At 47.2% G+C, this 23,703-nt stretch overlaps 1 protein-coding gene across 1 annotated transcript in view; it reads left to right on the forward strand.

The window, feature by feature from the left end:
- The first annotated feature begins 1,294 nt into the window (after positions 1 to 1,294).
- The window catches only part of RPH3A (rabphilin 3A), a 168,273-nt gene continuing 145,864 nt past the window's right edge, over positions 1,295 to 23,703 (forward strand). The window contains exon 1 of the mRNA XM_074972902.1: positions 1,295 to 1,735. The gene's annotated coding sequence lies outside the window, so the exon portion shown is untranslated. The remainder of the gene's footprint in view (positions 1,736 to 23,703) is intronic.

Raw genomic sequence — 23,703 nt, forward strand, 5'->3', positions numbered from 1 at the left:
TGCTGATGGACATGGACTGTGTCCACTTAGGCACAGTCCTGAGACACTGACCTGCCACTTTAGGCTTCGTTCTTCCTTATTAACTTATTCAGGCCATTTGCATTTACAGGGGTGCAAGGAAAGTAACCCAAGTGGCTTTCTTTAACTGAGCGAATGCAATACTTCAAACCCCTGTTGGAACATCCCTGGCCCTGATGTTCCCTCAGTGGCCTCTTGGTGTCTTATTGGGTTGGCCTTCCAGGGGCAGATAAGCCATTGTGGAGTCATGTGGCCGGATTCAACCACTGAGCAGCCCGAGGGGAGCTGGGCTTTTTATGGCTGTTTCCCCTACCCCCCTTTGTCTTGTCTATTTAGATTGTCTCTGCCCCGAAGAGCTTACAGTCCTCTGCTATCACGCCTACCGCTATCTAGTGCGGACATTTCGAAAACCAGTGACATTTTCTTGTGGACGGGCCTGGTTCTGTGACAAACACAGTGCCCCCAATGCCTGAGTGGGAGCTGAGAGCACTTAGCACCTCCCATAAAGAGCTCAGTATCGTCCAGCGTTGGCTCTAAAGACCCAGGGGATGCGTTGCTTCAGTATAACTGTTAAGGAAAGAGTTTCTACCTTCACTTTGAATCCTCTGGCTCTGGTTTACATGACAACCGTAATCTTGTGATCAGAGCGGCTCGTCCCTCCTCCCCACTTCTCCTTCATATGTAAAACGATGCAAGAAACCGGCTTACAAACAGCTTCATGGGCCTGATTCTGATCTCATTTACACCACTGGTAAATCAGGTGTTTCTCCTCTGGATTCAACAGTGACACATGATGTGAGACTGATCTAAGTGTGAAGAGAATCGCCAGTTGCCTGTGTGTAGGGCTGGTCAGAGTAAACCAGTCCCAGGGCTGGGTTCGCCCATGGCTTAGTCCTGTTTCATGCTGGTGTGACTCTGCTGAAATCTATGTATCCACCACTGCTCAAATCTGGAGTAAGGAATGGGTGAATCCAGCCTATCCAACTTCGCCTGCGGCAGATATTTACCGATACTCAGTGAAGGGGGGTGGCCGTGGCAGTTGTGCTAACTGCTGGTCTGTGATGGGGTGACCACCCCACACAGGACTGAAAGGGGTTAAGGTGGCCAGACAGGCCAATTAACTCCCCAGCCTGCACCTGGAGGAAAACCCAGGGAGCAGGGAACTAGCGGGAAGCAGGTTCAGCTCTGCAGGAACAGGCAGGGTCTGTATAAAGCCAGGTATCTAGCAACAGACGGGCTGCTCGGAAAGGCTGCAGGGGGGCAGGCAGCAGCAGCAGCAGCAGCAGTCACTGCCTGGGAAGGGGGTTTGGAACTAGTACACCCAGAGAGAGAAGGGGAACTAGGTGAGGTAGGTAGCAGTGAGGCCTTGGAGAGGAAAGCCCAGAACTGCTGAGCTGAGGGTCCCTGGATTGGAACCTGGAGTAGAGGGTGGGCCTGGGTTCCCCTGCCAGCCACTGAGGGAGTGGCACCTCGTGCAGTGAGAGGGAAGACTGTCTAGGACTCCTAGGGAGAAAGGACTTCGCTACTCTGGAAGGGAGGAGCTGTGAGTGGCCCGGCCGGAGGGCTGAGTCACAAAGAGGATGCTGCGGTTCCTGGGACGAGAGAGGAGCTGCAGACCTGTGAGAGAGACAGAGCAATGGCGAGCAAGCAGCAGAAGAGGGGTGTCAACCTCAAGCGTTAATCCCCAGAGTGACCCGGAGGAGGCGCCAGACCACTGGTGAGTTATGTACCCCGTGACAGGACCCCCCTCTGAGTCTACAGGAGCAGGCACTGCAGCTTGGTTTCCTATTCTTTCTCCTGTGTGGGTGTGATGGGGCCTTCCAGCAGGAGGCCTGGCTCATGCAGCAAGATGGCTAGCAAGGGCACAAAATGTTGAGAATTAGCCTGGCCCGAAGTACCTATAATACCTAGCTCTTGTTGCTCCTTGCTCGCTGCGTAGGAGGACAGCTGGCTTCCGAGGAGAGCTTGGTTCAATATGAGCATGGTTCAATCGGCTGTCAGGGAAAAGAAATAGAAAGCTCAGAGTGGGGGTGGGGAAGAAACAGTCAACACTATGCAATCCTTGCCTTCTCCCTCAGTTTTAATTATCCCTTCTGAGGGCTCCTTGGATCAGAGGCCAGGCTGACTTGCCTTTTGAATTTGCAACAGTAAATCCCCCACCACGTAGTATATCTTTAGGAAGGAGCTGGTGCTCTTCAGCCAGCTTGGGTTTCTTATTATTTTCATATGACCATATAGGAGGGTATGTTTGCAGGCTGCCTCCTGCTTTGCTATCCTACCACAAAACAACACTGTCTAGTTATGGGGACTTTCCACTGTCTGCTCTTCTGCTGTAGTTCTTATCGAAAACGATGACAAATGTCTCACTTTGGCTGCGGGCTGGGGGAAAAATCAAATCTGTAAAGGTCAGCATAAAATTTTGCCTTCTATGCACTGTCTCCCCCTTCCTCCCACCCGGCAGCCTATTACATTAAATGTTTGATCATACGTAAAACTAGTAGAGACGCTCTTCTGAAAGTCCTGCTTTTGACTGTTGCTTTTTAAGGGCACACTTCTACATGAGTTGGACTATTGCTTTTTCTTTAATATTTCTGTTGTCTCTCAATGTTGGAGCTGAAGAAATTTTGAGTCTACAGGGATGTCTGTGAACGTCTGGGATCAAATTCTTCCCTGGTATAACATCACTGAAATCAGTAGATTAATTTGGGCTCTTCCATCCAGTCTACTAGAAATAACCATCTTGTATTATGATAGCACCTTGTGTCCCCAAGTGAGATTGCCATCCCATTGTGGTAGGCTCCGTACAGACTCTCCCAGCCCCAGAGAGTTTACAATCTAAACAGCCAAGGCAGACAAAGGCTAGGGAAAAGAAGTGTTGTTATAATTCCCATTTTACAGATGGGAACTAAAGCGGAGATAAATGACTCCTCCAAGGTCACACGGGGAGGCTGTGATGTTGCCAAGAACTCAACTCTGATCGGCCGGGTCCCAGCCCAGTGCTTTAATCACAACTTGTCTCAAGCATGAGGGGAATTGGTGAGCTTGTTGAACAAATCACACAGGGCTGGAGTTCTGGCTGCTTGGTGGTTTTCAAGATTTGGCCTTCCCATATCTAATGAGCATAGGGCTGTATGGCAGCATTGCCAGTAACTCTTGTGATGTTATCGTGAATGTTGCAATAGTTGGTGGGGTTTTTTTCTTAAAGTCCCAGCTCCTGTGGTCAAGGGACTACATAAAAATCTCAGCTTCCATTACAAAGAAATGTTACTAGCCCTCATGGCTGCAGAGAAAAGCTTGAAAAGGTGACCTGATCCTCCCCAAAAGGCTCAAAACCCAGAAAGCAAAGAAAGGACCCAACATGTATTCAGGGGAAACAAAACACGACAAAAACTCTCATGATCTTTAAGACAATCTCATAATTTTGGGGGTCTTCACGCGTGATTTTTCAGTGCTTGGGATTGGCCATATTGTGAGTTTGGAGATTTAGCTGGAGTAACAAATAACTGAAGCCAACAGCTGTTAAAATGAGCCTAGTTTTCATTGGGAACATAATTATACTTAGTGCTTAAACAGTGCTGTGTGGGTCAAACTCATACCTGGTGTAAGTGGATGCAACTTCAGCACTCTGTAAAACGCTGGGCAAATATCAATTCATTCATCCTCCCAATCACCCCCTCGCCTACGGTAGGGGAGAATTATTATCCCCAGCTGGGGAAACTGAGGCACAGAGGTTCAGTGACTTGCCCAAGGTCACCCAATAAGTCAGCAGCAAAGCTGGGGCAGGTTTGTCCATTTCTAATGCCCACCCTGCTCCTCCGTCCTCAGGATGGTGCCTTTTCTCACTGTTCGGCTATTTCCATTCACTGGATCAGAGACCTTTTCCTTTCATGGTTAACTTGCAAAAACTCCCATGTGTGACTCCTTCGGAGAATGGTGGTTGGGAGCTAGTTGTCTCAGGTGCGGTTACTGTGAAGATGTGTTGTACGCTTACAAGCTGTAACAAGTACAGAAAAGTGCTCTGATAATTAGTGTCATCCACACCCCAGTAAGTGTGAATAATGTGGCCCCGCAGACTTACAACAATCTTCTCGAGTAACACAGCCTTTCTTCAGGCAGTTTATGGTTTGACTTAATCCTTAGTCTTTGATAGTAATCTAAAAATAGCAACCACCAAAGAAAACAGCCCTCCTCCCCTTCCCCCCCCCCCCGACAGTACAAAAATTTTACTTCCTGAAGTCCATTTTTTTAAGTGTGTTGGTATGTGTATATTGAGCATATTCTTTGTTCTTAAATGGGTTGGCCAAAATCATGCCACGCTGAGAGACCCCTTTGTGTTCACAAGGCATCGTCTACAAACGTTACCTGAATAGCAAGGATTAGGTGCTTCCTGATCCCTTACTCATGTGAGTAGCCTCATTTTGGACCCTAGTTTTGTAACATTTATTTTTAAAATGAACCCTATTTTAGCTGACCCTGGGCCAGGCCCTTTCTCTCTGAAAATGGTGGTAATAAAACCGTCTGTTTTTGTTACTAACCCCGGGACAGGGTGGACTGGTATTCTGAAGAAGTACAGAGTGGTATCTCTCCGGTATTGGCTGGTTTCACATGCTCAGGGTCTAACTGATTGTCACTTTTGGATTTGGGAAGGAATTCTCGTCCCTTCCCCCTCCCCCAGCCTGGTCAGACTGGCACTGACCTTGAGTATTTGTTGTTTGCCTTCCTCTGCAGCATGGGGCTCAGGTCTCTTGCCAGTATCATCTTGCTATATCTCACCAAATTAATTCTCTGCTACTGCAGGGGCTGCACGCATTGGGGCACCTTGGACACTTCTACACGCTGCCGTTGGCACACGGTAGGATGGTCTCCAAACAGCAGTCAGACTTTATTCCAGGTGATTTGGCTCCATTCAGGGGCATGTGGGTGGGGGTTAGTGGCCTGTGATATACAGGAGGTCTGACTGGATGCTCTGGTGGTCTCTTCTGGCCTTAAACTCTAGGACTCTATTTAAAATGAAACATGGTTAATAGCTCAGGCTGAGATTTGCAAACGACTTTACAGGCGTTAAGCATCCAACTCCTCTTGATTTTCAGTGGTATTGGGGCACCTAACGGGTTCTTTTGAAAATACCAGCCTAAACTGACCTACAACAAGGGATGGTTTATCTTCAACTGGCTTTCACCCATTTTTCTGCTTTAACTCTTTAAAAAATCCAGCCAATAGCTCCCAAGGCACGCCCCAGCCAAACGTCAATTGAAGCAGGGGGTGGAAACAGCCTAAACATTCTTGCTGACTAGAGGAAACAGGACCTGATCCCTTAGGTAAGGGGTCTAAATGAGTAGAGACCTGATTAGCTCTCATTGCCTCCAAAGGACAAAAGCAGAAATAAATTTAATTGTGCTGAATGTCACAGTGGAGGAGTTTGCAAAGGGGAGCCTCTTAATCTGAAATGAAGCGAGAAGGAGCATTAATCAAAACACTTATCAGTTCGCAGTGGCACCGTTTTGGAAACGTGGCATGCTTGAAAAATATGGCCTGGTATTATTATTCCTGTGCTATGAATGAGTTTATTTAATCTTCGCACATAGTATCTCATTATCCACGTCAGCTTTAAAAGCCTCTTGGATGGGTAAACAACAAACAGATTTGATGGAAATCCATCCAGAGACTTTTTGGGAGATTATCCTTCATAATCTCTTTTAAAATGATTCAGAGAAACATTGTTACTTTGCAATTTTGCCAGCGCAGTGGGGCCATGATCTTGGCTGGGGCATCTGGGGAGATCATAGAAACCAATTATCACCCAGAACTGAAAGCACTCATTGGGTCACAAAAATCTGTTAACACGCCTATTTATGAAAACAGTCATTCCTCGTCCTAAATAGTGTGCCGACTCCAGCAGGTGTCTTCCATGTCAGAGCAAAGCTCATCTCCTGTTCTCCTCACAATGGGGACAGAATGGTTTGTCTCTTACTGAGACATAATTGCAACTCGCACTCAGCAGGGATAAGCGATTATGAAGTCACTGAAAGTAATTCTAGACTGTGTTAAAGTTATTTACTTTGCAATGATTCTGTGATTACTTTTTTTTATGCTACAGATGAGGGAAAGGTTTGCTTGATGCTGACTTCCAATCTATACTCTTCTAAGAGCCTTTTTAGTAGGCTATTTTTTATCACTCAGACCATTAAGGAACTGTGTGGGAGAACCTTACATATTTTCCCACTTTTAATTTTCCCAATTAAATAAAACAGCTAATGAATTGTGCAGATTAATGCAGTTTGCCAGGAGTATTTCACATTTGAGGAGACAATTGAAATAATTTCAATGGTCAAAGGCTGCTAGATTGAACTTGCCACCCAGGTCTGTGAATAATGCTTGCTTTTTCAGGTGAAGTTGCTGGAGAGAAGAGCAGGGGTGGGAGGAGGAGAGGGGGGGGGGGAAATCAACAGCTGGAATAACACAAATATACACCATGGAACAGAGGAATTGTGGGGCAGAGGGATGGCCCATCCTGTCTGGTATCTTACTATCCACACCAAAAGAGCGGCTATTACTAAAGAAAAAGAACCCGTGCTTTGGAAAACCAGGTTCCCTGCTGTGCTGGAGTTATACGTTAGTTGCATTGGCTAAATCTCATCATCCATCACCTTGCTAGGGACAGACTTGTTAAACACCATATCTGTTAGGAGGTACCATTGCAACTGGTGCCTATGTGTGACTCCCTTAATGGGCACCTGCAATAGCAAGCTCTTCCTGACAGGCATGAGACATGCCAATCTATCAGTTCTAGGAGCAATAGAATGCAAACATGGTGGGAGCTGGCTCGGCATAGCTGATGATAAATATCTCAGGAGATGACAGTGGTTTCTTGCCTTAAGCATGAAAGGCAGAAGGGGACGGGAATGTCACGTTTATTGGATGTACGATTCTACCCCATGGTGCTTGCTATTTATATAGCATCAGACATTTATGTGGGATCCAAAGTGAGCTAGGCGCTTTAGAGACAGTGAACAGGAGACTATGTCCTGAAGAGCTTAACATCTAAATAGACAATTTACAGATGGAGGTAAGGGAATGGGAGGCAACCAGAAGCAAGGTGATTGAGTGGTGAAATTTACCACGTGGATGAATGTGGTATAAATGCCCAGATAGGGTGTGGGTAGGTATGTAAGACACCAATTCCAGCTCTTGGGATGGAGGTAGATGGCTCACATCTTGTTAATTTCCCCTGGTTTCTGTTCTCTATTTTCTCTTTATGGGGAAGCCTATAACCATGCTGGAAGTGAGGTGTTTAAGTAGAGCCTTAAAGGAAGAGAGGATGATGGCCTGTCAGACAAGGGTAGGAAGGGGGTTCCAAGAGGTGTGGGGTGCTTGGAAGAAGGTGCTGAGATCGCTGGGGAAGGGTGACATAATGGGACCATGAGCAGTGCAAAGAGATGAGACCAGAGACGTGTCTCCAGAGAAGAAGCTAATAACTTCCCTGTTAGGAGCACCTGCCTGACAGCACTCGAGACTTAAACTGCCCACTGCAGATCTCAGTCATTGCATCCCAGCAATTGGCTACAGACTGGGGCCTGTTCCAGGGATTGATGAAGGAGTTTGGTTTCTAGGGTGATGAGTTTGGCACCTTTCAGGAGTAAATCACCTTAATTATCAAATTGGGACAAGCACACAGCCAGCTTTTTACAGGCTCGTGCTGCAGCTGTTGGCTCCTCTTGAATGCACTGCAATTATGCATCTGACTGGGAGACTAGAGCCCTGAGGAACAGGTGGGTCTCATTTGGCTAGTGCAATTCTCTTGGAGCAATGAAAATAGCGTGCCCTGCCTGTGCTGGGCTATTCGTGCCCCATCGAGCTCTGCTGCCTAGGTCCCAAATTGAGATGGAGGCCATAAATATCACATTCCACTTCAGCTGCTCAGAAGGAGATGGGTCTGTCTCATACTTTCTCCATTTCCCCAGGCAGGTGTAATGTACAATGTTACCACTGCTGTACGAGACCTTGCTGTCAGGCTAGCACTCACACCAGAGAGCAGGCTTTAGAGAACACACTGTGGGGTCCCTGCTCCCTCCTTCTTCTTTAATCAAATATTTTTCACGTCAGGGCCATTAGGCGGGATCTGAGAGGAAGTAGGGGCTTGTACCTGCCCCAGCTGCTGGGTCGGAGGCCATTTCCCCTTCTAGGACAGTGTATGTTTTTGAGAAGGTTACCGGGAGTGTGAATGTTGGTTCTTTCCCCCAACTTCATTCACCCATAAGCCTTGTGTAGCTTGCTTTGCTTCCCCTCAAAGGGATTTCTCTTAATGAGTCCTCTCCTTCCTCAGCCATGTGTTGAATGTCAATCCTTTCCTGCCTGGGGAAATGCTGGAATAGAAATTAAGGGACTTGACAAAGGTCACAGAGGGAGTAAATAGCAAAGACCAGACTGGAACTCTAGAGTACGTGGTGCCCTGTCCTAGGCTCATTCTTGCAAACTCTTGTGATATGTGGTGTTTTTCTTGAAGCCTCAGCTCCTGGAGTCATGTGATTATGTGTGACTCTCAAATTTCCTTTTTTTTTTTTTAAGTTAGCTCCTTAGATTCTGAATTCCTTGGGGCATGGACCATCCTCAAGTGTTGGAAAAGTGGCTGGCGCATAGTGGGAGATACCACTAACTACTATGAATAAAACATGGATTTTCAGCCCTCATGGTTGTGAAGAAAAATGTGAAACTGTAAACCCTAAAGACTCAAATGTGAAAACCAAGGGACCCAACTGCATTATTTTTAAAATCTCATGATTTTGGGGGCCTAACTCATGACTTGAATGCTAGACATTGACAATACCCTGGACCTCACAGCTCTTCCATGACAGCAAAAGGTGCAAATCTTGTAGCTCTGCATAGCCGTAGTTACCTTCACAAAACCCATTTCTGACCAGTCTTCCATCACTTCCCACCTCATTGCCACATTTTGTCTGCCTAGGGTTTGTACATGGCTGTATTAAAGCTTTCAAGGCATCCTTACTTGCAAAGTATCCTAGTTGCTAATGAAAGCAGAGCACATAATACAACAGTAAATCTACAGGAGGGGCATGAACACCATATTTATGGCTTCGCTGCAGCAAGAATGCTTGTAAGCAGAACCATAATGTACATCCTTCAATGTCAGCCTTCAGTTTGTCATCATCCTAAGAGGAAATAAAATCGGCCCAACAGTCAGAATCCTCTTTTCCAGACTGGAATCTTGCATTTTAGAATCCTTTCCCCCCATCATTCCACTCACCTGACCTAGGATGGGAACTTTTTTCCTGAGAGGAATATTTAAGTCACCCTTAAGTTTGATCATCTTCAATTTAACTGGGTCATTATTTAGCTACTACCCCTTTCTCCAAAGGTTCTATTTTATCTGATAGAGGTTCTTAGGCCCGTTCAACACTACAGTATTGGAGCATCTCTGTCCTGCATGAAGTGACGTGACTGATATCTGTCATGTGTGGTTCATTCTCTCTCATCCTCTTTCCTGGAGGGGAAGGGGAAGAGAAGTGGGCGCACAGCGGAGTGTTTTGTTTGGGTAGGATTTTGATTCGTGGGGACTTAGTAAAATACCCACACTGCTCTGTGTCTGTCAGAGAAGTCAGACTGAAGAAATGTTCCTTGTGCTTGGAGTGGAAGGTGATGAGGTTTGCGATGGCCTTCAGTTCCTGTGGGAGTTCATTCCTCAGTCCGGGACTGGCCCCCGACACAGATCTGTCTCCTGCACAGGTGACCTTTCCATTGTGTTCAAGGAGCAGCGTTGCACAGGCAATTTGATGGCTCCTGGCTACCAACAAAGACACGTGAAGAAAATTTGGCTCTGCTCACAAACACTCTGCTAAATGAATGGGGTCAAAGTTTGTAACTAATATTGTTTCCATTGACTAGTTTGATCTTTCCTTTTTGTTTAAAATGTTGAGTCCTTTTGTTTCTGGCTGGCTGGGGAGCTAGGGTTCTGAGGGTTACCCATCACTTCTAGGTCACTCGTTCCGTAAGGGCTTCTGGCTGCCAGGTGGCTTAAGTGGAATAAATTGGTTGGTCTCAACCCAGTCCTTAACTGGGCAGTTGTGCATGTTACAAAACCCGCTGCCATAATTGGCGCAGAGTGGCTGGCTTGCTGGGCGCCTCACCTCAAGAGGCCAGTTGCGAATGGGCCACAGACTGATTTGACCTTCTTGCTCTTTAGGTAAGGAATGAAATGGACTGGGGCCTGTTCCAGGGATTGATGAAGGAGTTTGGTTTCTAGGGTGATGAGTTTGGCACCTTTCAGGAGTAAATCACCTCAATTATCAAATAATTATTGACCAATAGCCAGTGGAAAGCAGTGAGGACACAGGCTCTCCCTGGCCATCGTGTCTTTTCTTTAATGGCCATTCAGCATGGATTGAGTTAGGAACTTTGGCTTCTCTACTCAACACTGCTCATTTTGTTACCTCACCCTTGCTGTTGGCTTGTCTGCCATGTAAACTGTAGGCTCTCTGGGGGCAGGGAATATCTTCTTTATTACATATATGTATAGCACATGAGACTGTGGGGCCACGATCCTACATTGGGGTTCCTAGGTGTTACCATAATACAAATAATGAATAACTGCTTCTGGGACATACTCATTTTGCTAATGATCTGCATTCCTTAGGCAGGCTTGATGGGGCTATTGCGTGGTTTGGGCCATTGGGAGTCTGGTGGAGATGGTAGGATTTATCCCTGATTAGGGTGCATGTAGCTAGAGATTATAGTTAATAGGCTTATGTAATGGTGTGGCACCCACCTCTCATGAGCACCCCTTCTGGTTGGGTGTGTCTGCGGTCTTTAAACTGTCCTGGCCCTGGTATCGGGCTATACCCCTAGGGCTTTGCCCTCTTGGTCTGTTCTGGCCCTAGCTCTCCAGCTGGGCCTCTAACAGTTCAGTTCCTCTTCTGGGGTTTATTGTTGTCTGACTGTAGGTCACTTCTCCAGTGGCCTATGTGCAGGACCTGGGCCCACCCACTACTCCAGGTCCCAGCCCAGGGACCCTAAGAATAGCAGCCAGGCACCACTGTGTCCCTTTAATAAACTGTTTTTTTGGTTCCCTGGCCCAATTCCCCAAGGTCCCAGCCTTCACCGATGCTTCACCGTTAGCTCAGGGCTCTTCTCGCTCCCCCAGACTCTGGCAGAACTGAGCTGTCCATGGTGCTGCAGTTCCCTTCGGCCATCCAGAAGCATCATCTACACTAGTGGTTCTCAAACTTTTGTACTGGTGACCCCTTTCATACAGCAAGCCTCTGAGTGTGACCTCCTCCATATAAATTAAAAACACTTTTTATATATTTAACACCATCATGAATGCTGGAGGCAAAGCGGGGTTTAGGGTGGCGGCTGACAGCTTGAGACCCCCCCATGTAATAACCTCACGACCCCCTGAGGGGTCCTGACCCTCAGTTTGAGAACCCCTGATCTACACTCCTCTGACTCCAGCAAGAAACTACCTGTATCTAGCTCCACAGCTCCTTTTTATATGGTTCTCCTGGGCCCTGATTGGCTGCTCCCTGCACAGTCTCTCTGATTGGCTGCTTGGAGGACTTAGCTCTGCTGCTCCTTTCCTGGGATGGGTGTAACAGAACCCCAAGGCTTCCAGCAGGGGGCCTCTCAGCCTAGTCCACCCCATCATAGCTTGTTTATATGCAGAAATCAAAGTACACGATAGGCCTTTGAGATAAGAATTTCCATGTGCCATATGGGTGAATCAAACAACAGTGCATTAACTTGAGAACCACAGTGCAAGAGTGACCACAAGGGAATAACTCTTATCTGATGGAAGATACATGGCACAAGCCCATCCGAAAAAGAATCCCGGGGTCCCCATTCCCTACTGCTCCCACACTTTATGCTGCCGCAATATTGCAAGGGAAACAACGGGACTGATGTTTCAGTGGCTGGTGACAAAGGGAGCTGAAGTGCTTTTAGGGGAAAGAATTCCCAGGCAACCACCGTGTTGTATCCCAATTCATGGCACTGACATGCTGCAAAACAGCCGCCGCGTCTCTCTGTCTCCAAAGAGGTGACATTTGCAGCAGCTGTCTGGCGGAGGCTATCTGTTTATTGCTGCAAAGGTAAAGAAGTGTGCAGATTGGTCACCAAGGTGCTCTTCTGCTTGATAGGAGCCTTTGCGTCTCTGCTCGGGCTCACTCAAGGACGTGACAGCTTTGCAAACGAGCGAAGGCTTGGAGGGTGATGGTGTGCGCGTGAAGGTATGTGCGCACTATTCATTAGCAATAAACTTGCAAAGATTAATGTAAAATGGCCTAAAAGGTGCATCATGCACATGCCCAGCACAGCAGGGAGGAAAATGTGCCATGAGGAGTAAAGGAAGTTTTGATTCCTCCTCCCTCCCTAGTTGTTCAAAATATGCTTTTCTTAGATGCCAAAAATACAGCCTGCCCAGCTCTGTTCTCTCCTCCAGCTTTGACTCCTTTGCCCCTTGCTCCTGTAGCATTGTCTGTCCTGTCCACTCTGCATCTCACTCTTGTACACTCTTACTCTGCTCCTGCACTGCTGGACCCCTCCACAGGGAAACTACCTGGGTCCCTTCCACTACGAATTCAGAGCTGCCCCCTGGCTCACTGAGCTGCTCCATTTCCCCCACCGTCTCCCTTCCTTTACACGCCTTAATCTGCCTCCTTCCCTCTCCGTCCAGATCCTCACTGCCTTCAAGGTGAAGACCGACAGGTTCTGGTGTGACTTTCTCCCTCCTGTCTCTGCTCTGTACCTAGGCGCTGACTTAGACGGCTCTCACCCCCCACTTACAACCACTGCAACTGGCTCCTTATCTCAGTTATAGACTTTAAAGCCAGAAGGAAGCAATTATGATCATGAGGTATAGAGTGTCCACCAGTGATTCTGGCATCCCCCAGTAACTTGCTGCTGAACCAGTGTGTACATTCTAGGAAAAACATCCAATCTCCCCCCAGAGACTGACCTCCCTCCTTCCCCTCAGAGCACTCGGTATTGTCCCTCAGCCTCACAACCAACCCTTGACACCATCGTATCCTTCAGTTATTGACCCATCTGCCTTAACCTCGGAGAGCTTCCCGTGGGCTGTTTACAATGGCTGCCCTGATTGCTGCTGCTGTAGCTCATTCCTGGACCACCTGCCCCTGACACAGCTGTTGCTCTTGCTAAAGTTTCAAATGATTTCTCCATGCTCAAAAGTCAAGGGCTTCTCCTCATCCCCAACTTTGTTCATCACCTCTCCTTGACCTCCCTTGACTTTTGTGGCTCTCTCTCTCTCTCTCTCAGCATTTCCTCCCCTCTAGTCCAGTCCTGATGGATCCCACTCAGGGTTCAGTAGGGGAAGCTTGCTCTGATTGCACCTGGGCTCTGTGGAGAAACATCGGCCTTCCCTCTCTTGATAGGTGTCAATCTAGCACCTTATGAGCATGACATGGACTTCATCAGTCTAGAGCAGGGGTGGCCAACCTGGGGCTTTGGAGCCACATGTGGCTCGTAGGTAGTTAATATGTGGCTCCTTTTATAGGCACCGACTCTGGGACTGGAGCTACAGGCACCAACTTTAGAATGTGCCTGGGGGGGTGCTCACGGCTCAACCCCTGGCTCTGCCCCAGGCCCTTCCCCCACTCCACTCCTTCCCGCCTCCTCCCCAGAGCCTCCCGCACACCACGAAACAGCGGATCGGGAGGGATGGGGAGGCGCTGATCAGCGGGGCTGCCAGCGGGGAAGTGGTGGGGAGGAGCTGATTGGGGGCTGCTGACATATTACTCTGGCTCTTTGACAATGTATATTGGTATATTCTGGCTCCTTCTCAGGCTCAGGTTGGCCACCCCGGTCTAGAAGTAGCTATGTGGGGAACAATTTTGGACAGTAGAAGGCTGTTTAATCTAGAAGAAAAAGGCATAACAAGATCCCAGGGTGGGAAGCTGACATTAGACAAATTCAGACTAGAAATAAGTACATATTTTTTTTACAGTGAGGTTAAGTAACCACTAGGACAACTCTCCTAGGGATGTGATGCATTCTCCATCACTTGAAGTCTAAATCAACATTGGATGATGTTCTAAAATGCATGCTGTAGCTCAGCCAGAACTTATGCACTTGATGCAGAATCCCTGGGTGAATTCTATGGTTATGCAGGAGGCCAGATGATCTAATGGTCCCTTCTGGCTGGAAAATCCATGAATCTCTAATGAAACCACAGTGATAGGACCACCTAGAAACCCTGTGGAGTTTTGGGGTTGGGCCACTGGGAATCTCCTCTCCAGAGCCAGTGGTGGTGGGGATATATCCAGAGCTGGCTTTTTTGGTTGTAGTAAATAATTCCGGTATAGTACTTGTGGTAAATAAAGCTCTGCAACCTTTTTCTCTCCAATGAAGGTTGTGAAATGGTAATGAAGCTTTGCAAGGGGAAAGGGATGGCGACTCGCCAATAAGTGGAGGTGAGGCAGAAGGTGTCTCCTGCTTTCAGTGTGTCCTTCCTTGTAGACGTTGCTGGGGATTGGGGGAAGAGGGTGGAAGGTGCCCTCTGGCAGGTTAGTGAAGACAAAGAGAAGGAAAAACAGCAAAAACTTCTTGCACATCTTGCTAATGACTGTCCCCAGCCTCTCACAGTCCTGTTTGATGTTGGGGATAACTGTCCCTGCACCATCACTTGTCCCTTTTCACAGCAGCATTTCACAATAATCCTCTGACCCTCTCAGAACTCCAGCAGTTGGGGAAACCAATCAAAATGTAATGCAAGGAGAGGAAAGTTTAGTACAGGCCTCTTAAAGTAACTTGTTCTTCAGCAGGAAAAGTAAGGGGAGGAGATTTGAAATAACTGGCCCTAGAAAGCTCCAGGTAGGGTTCTGCCAATGCCACCCCTCTGACTTCTGCAGGGGAAGTGTCTCCATCCACATTGCCATGAGAGGATGGGCGTGTGAACTCTCCATGTCCCATCGCTCCGTGCTTCCCATAGGGACAATGGCTCCCTGCTCTTGTGACCTAGGGGGATCCAGCTACATGCCGTTCCAGGGTTCTCGGCGCTCCCTGAGTAAAGACACTCTCAGGCTTACTGAGTACAGCTACCCTCAGAGGACATATACCTGCTTGAGTGAAAACTTGCCAAGCCCTATCTTGGAATGGATTTGGGGTCTGTGTAAAGTCAGGGCTGGATTCCTTGGGGACTGTCTCTTCTGCCGTGGTTCCTGAGTTTTGGAACCTGAGGGGGGCTTGCTCCTGGAACATGTCGCCTCCTGCCACACTGGGATAGCCTGAAAGATAACAGTGTTGCCACTCAATCTAGACAAAAACTAGCACCCTGAAGGACAGCTGGATCCTTCTATGTCCCAGATCTTGGCAGTTTGGAAAAAACAGGATTTGGATTCCATCCAGCCCTGTTCTTGGGTTTTCAAAGACTAAACTCGATCAGCATGGCTACAAAAACCAAAAACCAACTTTAGTCACACTAGATTGGATCAGCCAGTTAGTCTGGGCCTTTAAAATTTAACATTCCATCGAATAACAGAGTTTTCATTTGCTTAAAAGAAAGAGACGCATCCTTCCCGCAGGACTGGGAGGGCTGGATCTATAGGTGTTACCAGAAATGGGCAGCAGGTATTTCTGTCTTCTTCCCCACACTAGCCTCATATTTCTGGCTTTGGTTATACCCTGACACATTTATTTACAGTCTGTTGGAGACCAGTTGCTCTGCACCTTAGATTTGTATATGTTTATTCCTATGATGTCAAGCAACAAAACATATACAATTAGCCATAAGTTGAGTTTAACATTCTTACAGTATTTTGGAACATCACACGCACATCCTCAATACAACTTTACTGTAGCCACAGAAAAATGTCTAGGTCTCATGAAAGTACTTTGTTTTAATGCTGCTTGACCTCTACTTTGCAGGCAGGCTACAAAAAAGATGGTTACTATCAAGTCTTAACTTCAAGTATGTTCAAATACTCCCTATGAATGTTGCCCATTTGAAAGAATTTCTAACTTTCATCAGCTTGGTTTGGCCTAAGATGACAGTTTAATTGCTAACCTTTTGAAATTAATGAACAAACAGTAACACATCAAGTTCTTAGCACATAGCCTGTGATGCTCTTCATTGAGTTGGGTGCAGGGCGGGGAGAAGGGATTGCAAGCTCTCTGATGGATTTGTATCCAAATGCCTCGTCCGGGATTTTGCATCCTTGTATTTTCTGACTTTGAAATCCTGTCAGATTAGATGGACCCTAGGAAGCCAGGCATCTGTAACACTGCAGGATGTAGCGCAAAGAGGGGCAGTAGGAAAATATTGATTGTTCTGAGCTATAGGAAGGCTGGTCTGGAGGATCCCTGCAAAGAGGGATCCAGCCCTTTGTGTTCAGCCCCAGGATGGTTCTGTAGTGTCAGCTGAGCATTTCAGCAAAGCTCCCTCTGACTGCAGCACTTTACTCATCATTGATATGATCTTTGCAAGTATGGACCATCTAGGACAGCCCACGGCTATTTATGCCTAAACTTCCAGATCATTGTGTTTGCTGGACTCTCAGAGAATTTGGGCACTACAGTTTCTAGCCCTTTCTTTTTTTTTGCTTATGCTAATATGTGATTGCTTATTGCAGAGCTTGCTATTGATTTCCCTGGAGAGAAATTAAAACTCAGACCAGCAGTAGGAATTATGGAAGATAACCAGCACTGGCCATATCCTTTGTGTTGTAAAGGGAGCCTTGTTTGAAGCCTTAGCAATATAGCAGGAAGCGGGTATAAGAACCTGAATTGCTTTGCATCGAATTAGAGCTCAGACTAGTCACTCTTCAAGCCCTGATATGCGTGGCAGCGTTCAGTTCGCTGTGGTTTGTATTGCCACACTATTCCTTATTTGTGAGTATCCAGACAGTTGCCAGGTGCTGCGGAAGATGTTTGCCAATTCTGAAAGCTTCACTAATTTTAGCACAAGAAAACGTTTATACTGGACGTTTGCTTTGTGCTATTTGTTCACCTGCTGGAAAAAATCCAGTCAGGGAGCAACAACCACACCATATGACTTTCACGACCAACTATGCTACACGGATAGTGAATAGTTGAGCCCGACCTCCAAAAAGTATCCATCCAATCTCTTTGGCAAACTCTTTCCACTCGTGAATAAGTTCAAAGGGTTGGCTCACAAACCAACTTCTAACCGACACAGGGACTAATTCAGGACAAATGTTATTCAGAATGGATAGTTCAATCAGTTGTAATGCTGCCTATTTAATCTTGTGTGATTCTGGTTTTCAGAGTCATGCACCCAATATACCATCTGTCCTCTCAGTATGCCTGGATGAGAAGGTAGGTCAGTCTCCATGCCCACTGGATTACTGGGTTCTCTGCTGAGATGAGCTTTTTGTGTTGAGTGGTAGGGCTGAGGACTAATCTTTCTGACATAGCCCACCAATTGATGTAGAGTAGACACGATGAAAAATGCCAGAAAAATTGCAGGAATTTGTTTTAATTTCATTTCCCCCCAGAACTTCCCCATTAATTTCTTGTTTGAAAAACCTAATAAATAAATAAATAAAACCACCCACCCACCCACCAATGCAACTTTTTTTAAGGCTCAAAAAATAATTGACTGTTGGCTAAAACAAATGAGTTTTTTCCAAAGGCCAAAAAATGCAGAAGGTTCTTTTTGGCTTTACATTGAAAATCCAGAAAATTCCAACCAAAACAAATTTTCTGTAAATGTTTTTGATTTGGCTGAAATGTCCTTTTAGTTAAAAAAAAGTTTTATATGCAGGTCTAGTGATGTATTCAACTACTTCTCCTAGATCTAGTAAAACCCTCAAGCTATTCAGAGGAACTTGTTTGACTGGCTTAGTCTGTGTCAGTGGTGTCGCCCTCTATTGGTCCTCAGAGGATGGAGGCCCTGCCACTGCTGCAAGCTAAGGGAGCGCTCCTTTAGGTCAGCTAGTAGAACGCGCCCTGTGGAGACCCAGGGTAATGGATCAAGTCCCAGCCCCGCAGGTGTGTCCATGGATTCTTTACTACCTGCACGTATTGTTCTCAGCACGTAGATTTGATACATTTGCCTCAGTGTTTCAAATTAGGATCAAGCCTCTTTGGCTCCAAGTTTATGAATTTCCAACTCCCCATCTCTGGGTATGTGTGGTTTTATTTTTTTAAATCGTCACTTTGTTCTAAGATGCTCTTACGATGGTAGGGTACCGTTCTTTATTTGTTTGATGTTCCCATTTGATGTTTTTCTTTTGATCCCAATGTTTTCCTGTATTTTTTTCACATAAAATTAGGCAGGCTTGGATCACTGAGAGCCTCTTCCGCCGCTGACAGCTTTAGAAGCCTTTCATGAGCCAAGACAGCGATTCTCTAAGGCACTGCTGCACTTCCTGAGTTTGCTGATTCTTCCTGCTTCTTTCCCAGTCCAAATGGTGAGCTTTTGAATCCTCTCTGAGCTGTTGGACTGTCACTAATGCGAGTTAGTGTCAGGGAGTGGGGCAGGGGCAGTCGAGCCCAATGGCTGGAGCAGGAGTCAGAGTAGGGAAATGGAACTGAGGGTCAGAGCCAGGAATCCGAGCCGAGAGTCAGAACTGGGTTACCTGGAGTCAGGGAAGGCAGGAACAGAGATGGGTCTGAGGTAGGAACCAGGCTGGGACGCAGGAAAAGGTAGGGTCCATCTCTGCAGCAGGTTGGGGACCTATCTTGTTGCATAGACAGCCTCCTACTGTTTGGCCCAGGCATGCTATTTAAGGCCTCAGGGCCTCTGTGGGCAGGACATCCAGTGGTGCCTGGCCGCTCACCGCTCATTGGACACTGCTGTGGGGGTGCGAAGGTGGCAGTCACTCAGGGACATGCTGATCCAGGTTCAAGCACTGTGGCTTTTCACAGTTAGGGCCAAATCTTTCTGTGTGGGCAGGATCTTTGTTTGCACAGACACTACAATACTTGGCCCTGAGCTCTGGGTCAAAGGAGAGAATTCCTGAAGAAGAGCTCTCTGGAAGCGTGTCTCTCTCCAACAGAAGTTGATCCAATGAAAGATGTTATCTCACCCACCTCATCTCTCTAATATCCTGCGACTGACATGGCTACAACACCATGTATGTTATGAACTGGCAAGTATACAACAGGACAAACTCCAGGAGGTAAAGATCTGGTGATGGGAAAAATAAGTATTGTCTAAGTAGGCCAATGTTTCTTTGCAAACCTGGCAGTGGTATCTTACAGTTCCCAGCAGCATGACCTAAGAACTGTGGGTCTGATTTCATTTCTACTGAGCTGGGTTTGTCACTGTGTTATTTAAACCTGGCTTCTGCCCACTGATTTCAGTTAGTATTCAGTATTGGAAATAATGCCATGACCTTCTCATGCACTGTACTTAAGGTACTGTTGCTCCTTCCATGATGGTGGACTCTGTTCCCCTCACGGTAGGGATTATATAGTTAGGTGGAAGAGTATTGGCCACCGTATCTCACTGAGAGAGCTTACGTGAAAACCTTAAATGGATGACAAAGGGCTCATGCCAGAAATGAAGCATCATTTCCGCCAGTTACGTAACGGCTTGCAATATTTGTTTTGGTGCAGTAGTTCTTACAGGGGGATGAAGAGACATGGGAGAATTAACTTTGCTCCAACCTAAAATAAAATATAAAATTAGCTCTCTTGCTGTCTTTTTCAAGCTTTTGCTTTTTTCTTTCATCTTTTGCTTTGCACATCCTCTACCGGTGTCCAGCAGCTCTGAAATCCTCAGGACAATTTGGCTCTTCACTGAAGGAATGCAGACTTCAATGAAGACTGCCCCCGTGTGAAATCCAAGTGCTTTCCTTTTGTTTGAGAGGAAACAAAAATGGCTTTAGTGATAGAAAGTTGCCAAAGGCCACCCTGACTGAAGTTAGGTTTGTTTAGCTTAGACTTCTGTGACTTGTCTAAAAGATCAGGGTATGCAAATTGGTGAGGCGGAAAAAGTCATAAAGATCTCCATGTAAATATATATGTATATTTTTGACCAACTGGTAAAGATGGAGGGATCTCTCATCTACAAAATGGACTACAAGATAAGGGATCAGTTGGGAGCCATGTGCTTCCGTTTCCTAGCTGATAGATCAGTACAGAATGGAAAGACTTAGAGCCATCTCTGGTCTTCTTTGGCAGAGGGGTGTGTGTGTTTGTGGGTGGGGGGCAGGGAAGTTGATGACAAACACAGCCATACATGCTTTTGCAAACAAATCTACACGTAACAAGTGTGTTATGCTTTGGATTATGGTCAACGCCGAAAGTGATGCAATCAGAAAACAGTTATTGGGTAATTTTAGAGAAAAAAAGCCCAGCAATTGATGATGAACGTACAATGTTTCTGCAACTGCCGTTTAACTGCTTTTTATGGCTTTGTTACTCTGAAATATCACACCTGTGTGTCATTGTTTTTCTTTTGGTGATGGCATAGGGCCCTCTCTATTTCTGATTCCTTTTTCTGTGAAGCATAGGGACTCGGATAGTCTTGAAAATGGGTTGCTTGGAATTATGAACACTTAAAATATGAAGAAAAGTCATGTCTTCAGTCTCCTCAATGGCTAAGGGTCTGAAGAAACTCAGGCGGTGAAGTACAACAAAACTGATATCAACATGATATTAGCTGAGCTCATCACAATGAGGTGCTGTTCGTTGGTGCACAAGTGTTTCAAGTGCGTTCAGTCTGCACTGGGCTATTCTGACCTACATGAAATAGACCTCCTCTGGGGGCTAGATCATTAGCTGGTGTCAATTGCGGTAGCTGCTCTGAAATCAACAGAGCTATGCCAGTTTACACTGGTTGAGGAGTGTTTCCTATGAGGTAATGCCAGAGGATGGTGGCTATAGTGAACCAGGAGGTGCTGACTAGTTGTAAGTATAATTAACATTTCCGAATGGGGAGGGCAGAGGGACTGATTGCATTGCCCTGGGGAGAAGAGTTGGCCGCCGCCGCCTCTGCTGTCTTTGCTTCACCTGAATATCAACTAAGTTCTGTTTTGTTTCTGGAAAAGTTTAGAGGACAGACATTGAGACTTGGCCCAGATCTGTTGGCTCAGCCTCTGTTTTGCTGGGATTTATGCTGTCCTGTGGATGTCAAAGAAGCTTGAGGAGAACGTGGTGGACATGAATTTCCTGTCCCCACTCACTTGGGCTGCTTGCAAGTCATAATGAGAAGACATTGGGATGACTTTAAAACATCAGCCTGCCTTTGTCCAGCATCAGGAATTAAACCTTCTCCCCTCACGGAATATTAGAAGGTCAAACCAAGTAGAAGGGAGACCCGATGGATATGTCCACTGAGAAAGGCACTTTCCAGTGTGGGGTGACAGGCTTGCACTAGCCAGTGCACTCAAAATAGCACTGTGTTTGTGGTGGCACAGATGGCCACTCAGGCTAGTGGTCAGAGGACAAAGTTGCCCAGTCCCCTGGGTACGTACTTGGGTGACTAGCCCTAGCTGTCAGCCCTGCTGCCGTGGCCCAATGCCACTTTTAAGGTGCTCTTAAGAGATTGAGGGGGCACTTGCATAGCAAGATTGCTTCCTTTGCACCCAAGCGTACCCACTTAGGCATGCACAAATGGGCTCCATGCAGCTTGCCTGAACTTGAACACATGGGACTGTCAGTGTGGCGGTGGTGATTGCTGGAGCTTTTTTCCAACAGGGGAAAAAGGGACAAATTGTGTGTCGGATGGGAAGCATCTAGGCAAGAATGGCGGGGCCTGAATATGAGGACTGGAGACATGAATACCCTGAAAATTCAGGGGTGGGCTGGGCTCTGTCCTGGCTCAGGTCCGTCACCAATTTAAACTGGGGTGATGGATTGCTGTAGCCTGAAATAAATCAATGTTTGCTTCTGATTTGCATAAATGATTGACTTCTCATTAATAGCTCATTAGGAGGACTGGAAGCCATGTGCTAAGAGCAAATCCGAGGAAGGAAGAGATGGGGGCAGAGTCCCCACTTGTAAATTGCACTGCAGACTCCACCAGACTCACAATGAAGGAGCTGGGAACCCGACTGCTTAGCAACGGACGCATGGAGCTAAGCATTCACCTGCAAACTTCACCAGAGACCAGCACCTAAGAGTGACCCCAAGAGGAAACTAAGAAAGTGCCTTGAAGGCCCTTGCATGAGGAACGCTCCCACCTGGAGGTGGTAGAAAAGGCGAATCATGCACAGCTTGGTAATGGATGACAGAGAACTGGCTAGGCCAGGCCTGGGCTGCCTGGCAGCAGGCCAGCGGGAGAGCTGCGAGAGATGAATGAACCAGTCCTTTCTGAGGGAGGCCTGATGTGGGCTGTGAAAGGAGGTGGCCTAGCTAACGAACAGCTGGGACCCGGGATCGTATTTGCCAGAAGAAGGTGTGGGGTGGCAGATGCTGCATTTAGCCCTTTGTTTTTATTTCCCCCACACACTCCACACGCCCCTACTCCCCCCCCCCCGCTCCCCGTGCGCCTGTTGGCTAGCTCTAATGCTGGGCTTCTTTTGTATCGTTGTGGTGGGGACCTGTGTCAACGCTGGAAGGAATGGGATGGACTGTTCGAAACAGTCTTTTTTCAGAAAGTGCCATTTGTACCATTTCCCCTTCCCGCCCCCCGCCCCCCTCCTCCCGCCGACAGCAAGAGCCTCCGGCAGCGAATGCATGAGGCAGAGACGATGGCCCCGGAACACTGGAATTTGGAAGGATTCCGAGAAAATGAAGAAAGTGGCAGCATGGAGAAGGCTGGTTTTCTTTATCCTCAGCCCAACCTGCAAGGGGCTGAGTCTCTCAACCCCGGATGGCTTCACCAGGAGCTGCGAAGCTCACCTCTTTGCCAAGACACCACATACATCTTTCTGTGCAGGTAAGTCCCCACCCCACACTGATCATTTTCCTTCTAGTGTCTAGCACCTCATCTTGCCCTCTCTCCATAGGAGGAATATGATATAGCCAGGATAAGGGGTGGGTGGCTACCTGACACTCCCCCATATAGCCCATCAAAACTGTTCTCTCCTGGGGTTCCTAAGATCATCCAGTGCTTCACTCCTTCAAGGCTGGAGTGTAGCTGCTTCCTACTCCCATGCAAGACAGAGCTTCCATCCCTTGGGATGTGATGCGCACACAGGGGCTGTGGCCTGGGAGAACACTTGAAAACGTGACATGCAGGCTGCAGTCCTGGTGACACTTGTTCCACGTGTCCGTGGAGTGAGAGGCTGGCTGCACATCAGCTCCTTGGCCATGGTAGGTCTCCGAATCTGTGTCATTACTAGCATAGGAGGCATTCCTCAGAGAGAGAGCCCACTACTTTTGCTCTGCCCCCCTCACCACCTCTTCCACTTTGTCAGTGTCCCCAGACTGATATGCCCATTTTAGCAGCTTCTCACATAAATGTCTTCTACTTCGCTACACCCTAGGCGTGCAAAGCCCCCAGGGCCCTTCTCCATAGCGAGGTCCTCCTCAAAGACCAATATGGCTACAGGAAATCTAGCTGCAACAAACCTTATTTTACTAAGATGTGGCCAACTCTCGCCCACGTGCCCCTCTCCTCTCCCCTTTGTGTGTCAGTCCTTAGGTTGTGAGCTGCGTGGTGCAGACCATCTTCTGTCTGGAGAGCACCTACCATATTGTAGGCACTTCTAGAGGTGCCTAGATAACAATAACACTCCTGGGAGGGAATGCTTGGAGTGAAATAGCCAGCTCAATGTGGCTCACTCTGAATAGAACGAGCCT

This window comes from Natator depressus, chromosome 15 (genome assembly GCF_965152275.1).
Source record: "Natator depressus isolate rNatDep1 chromosome 15, rNatDep2.hap1, whole genome shotgun sequence".
In the NCBI taxonomy this organism is placed as follows: Eukaryota; Metazoa; Chordata; order Testudines; family Cheloniidae; genus Natator; species Natator depressus.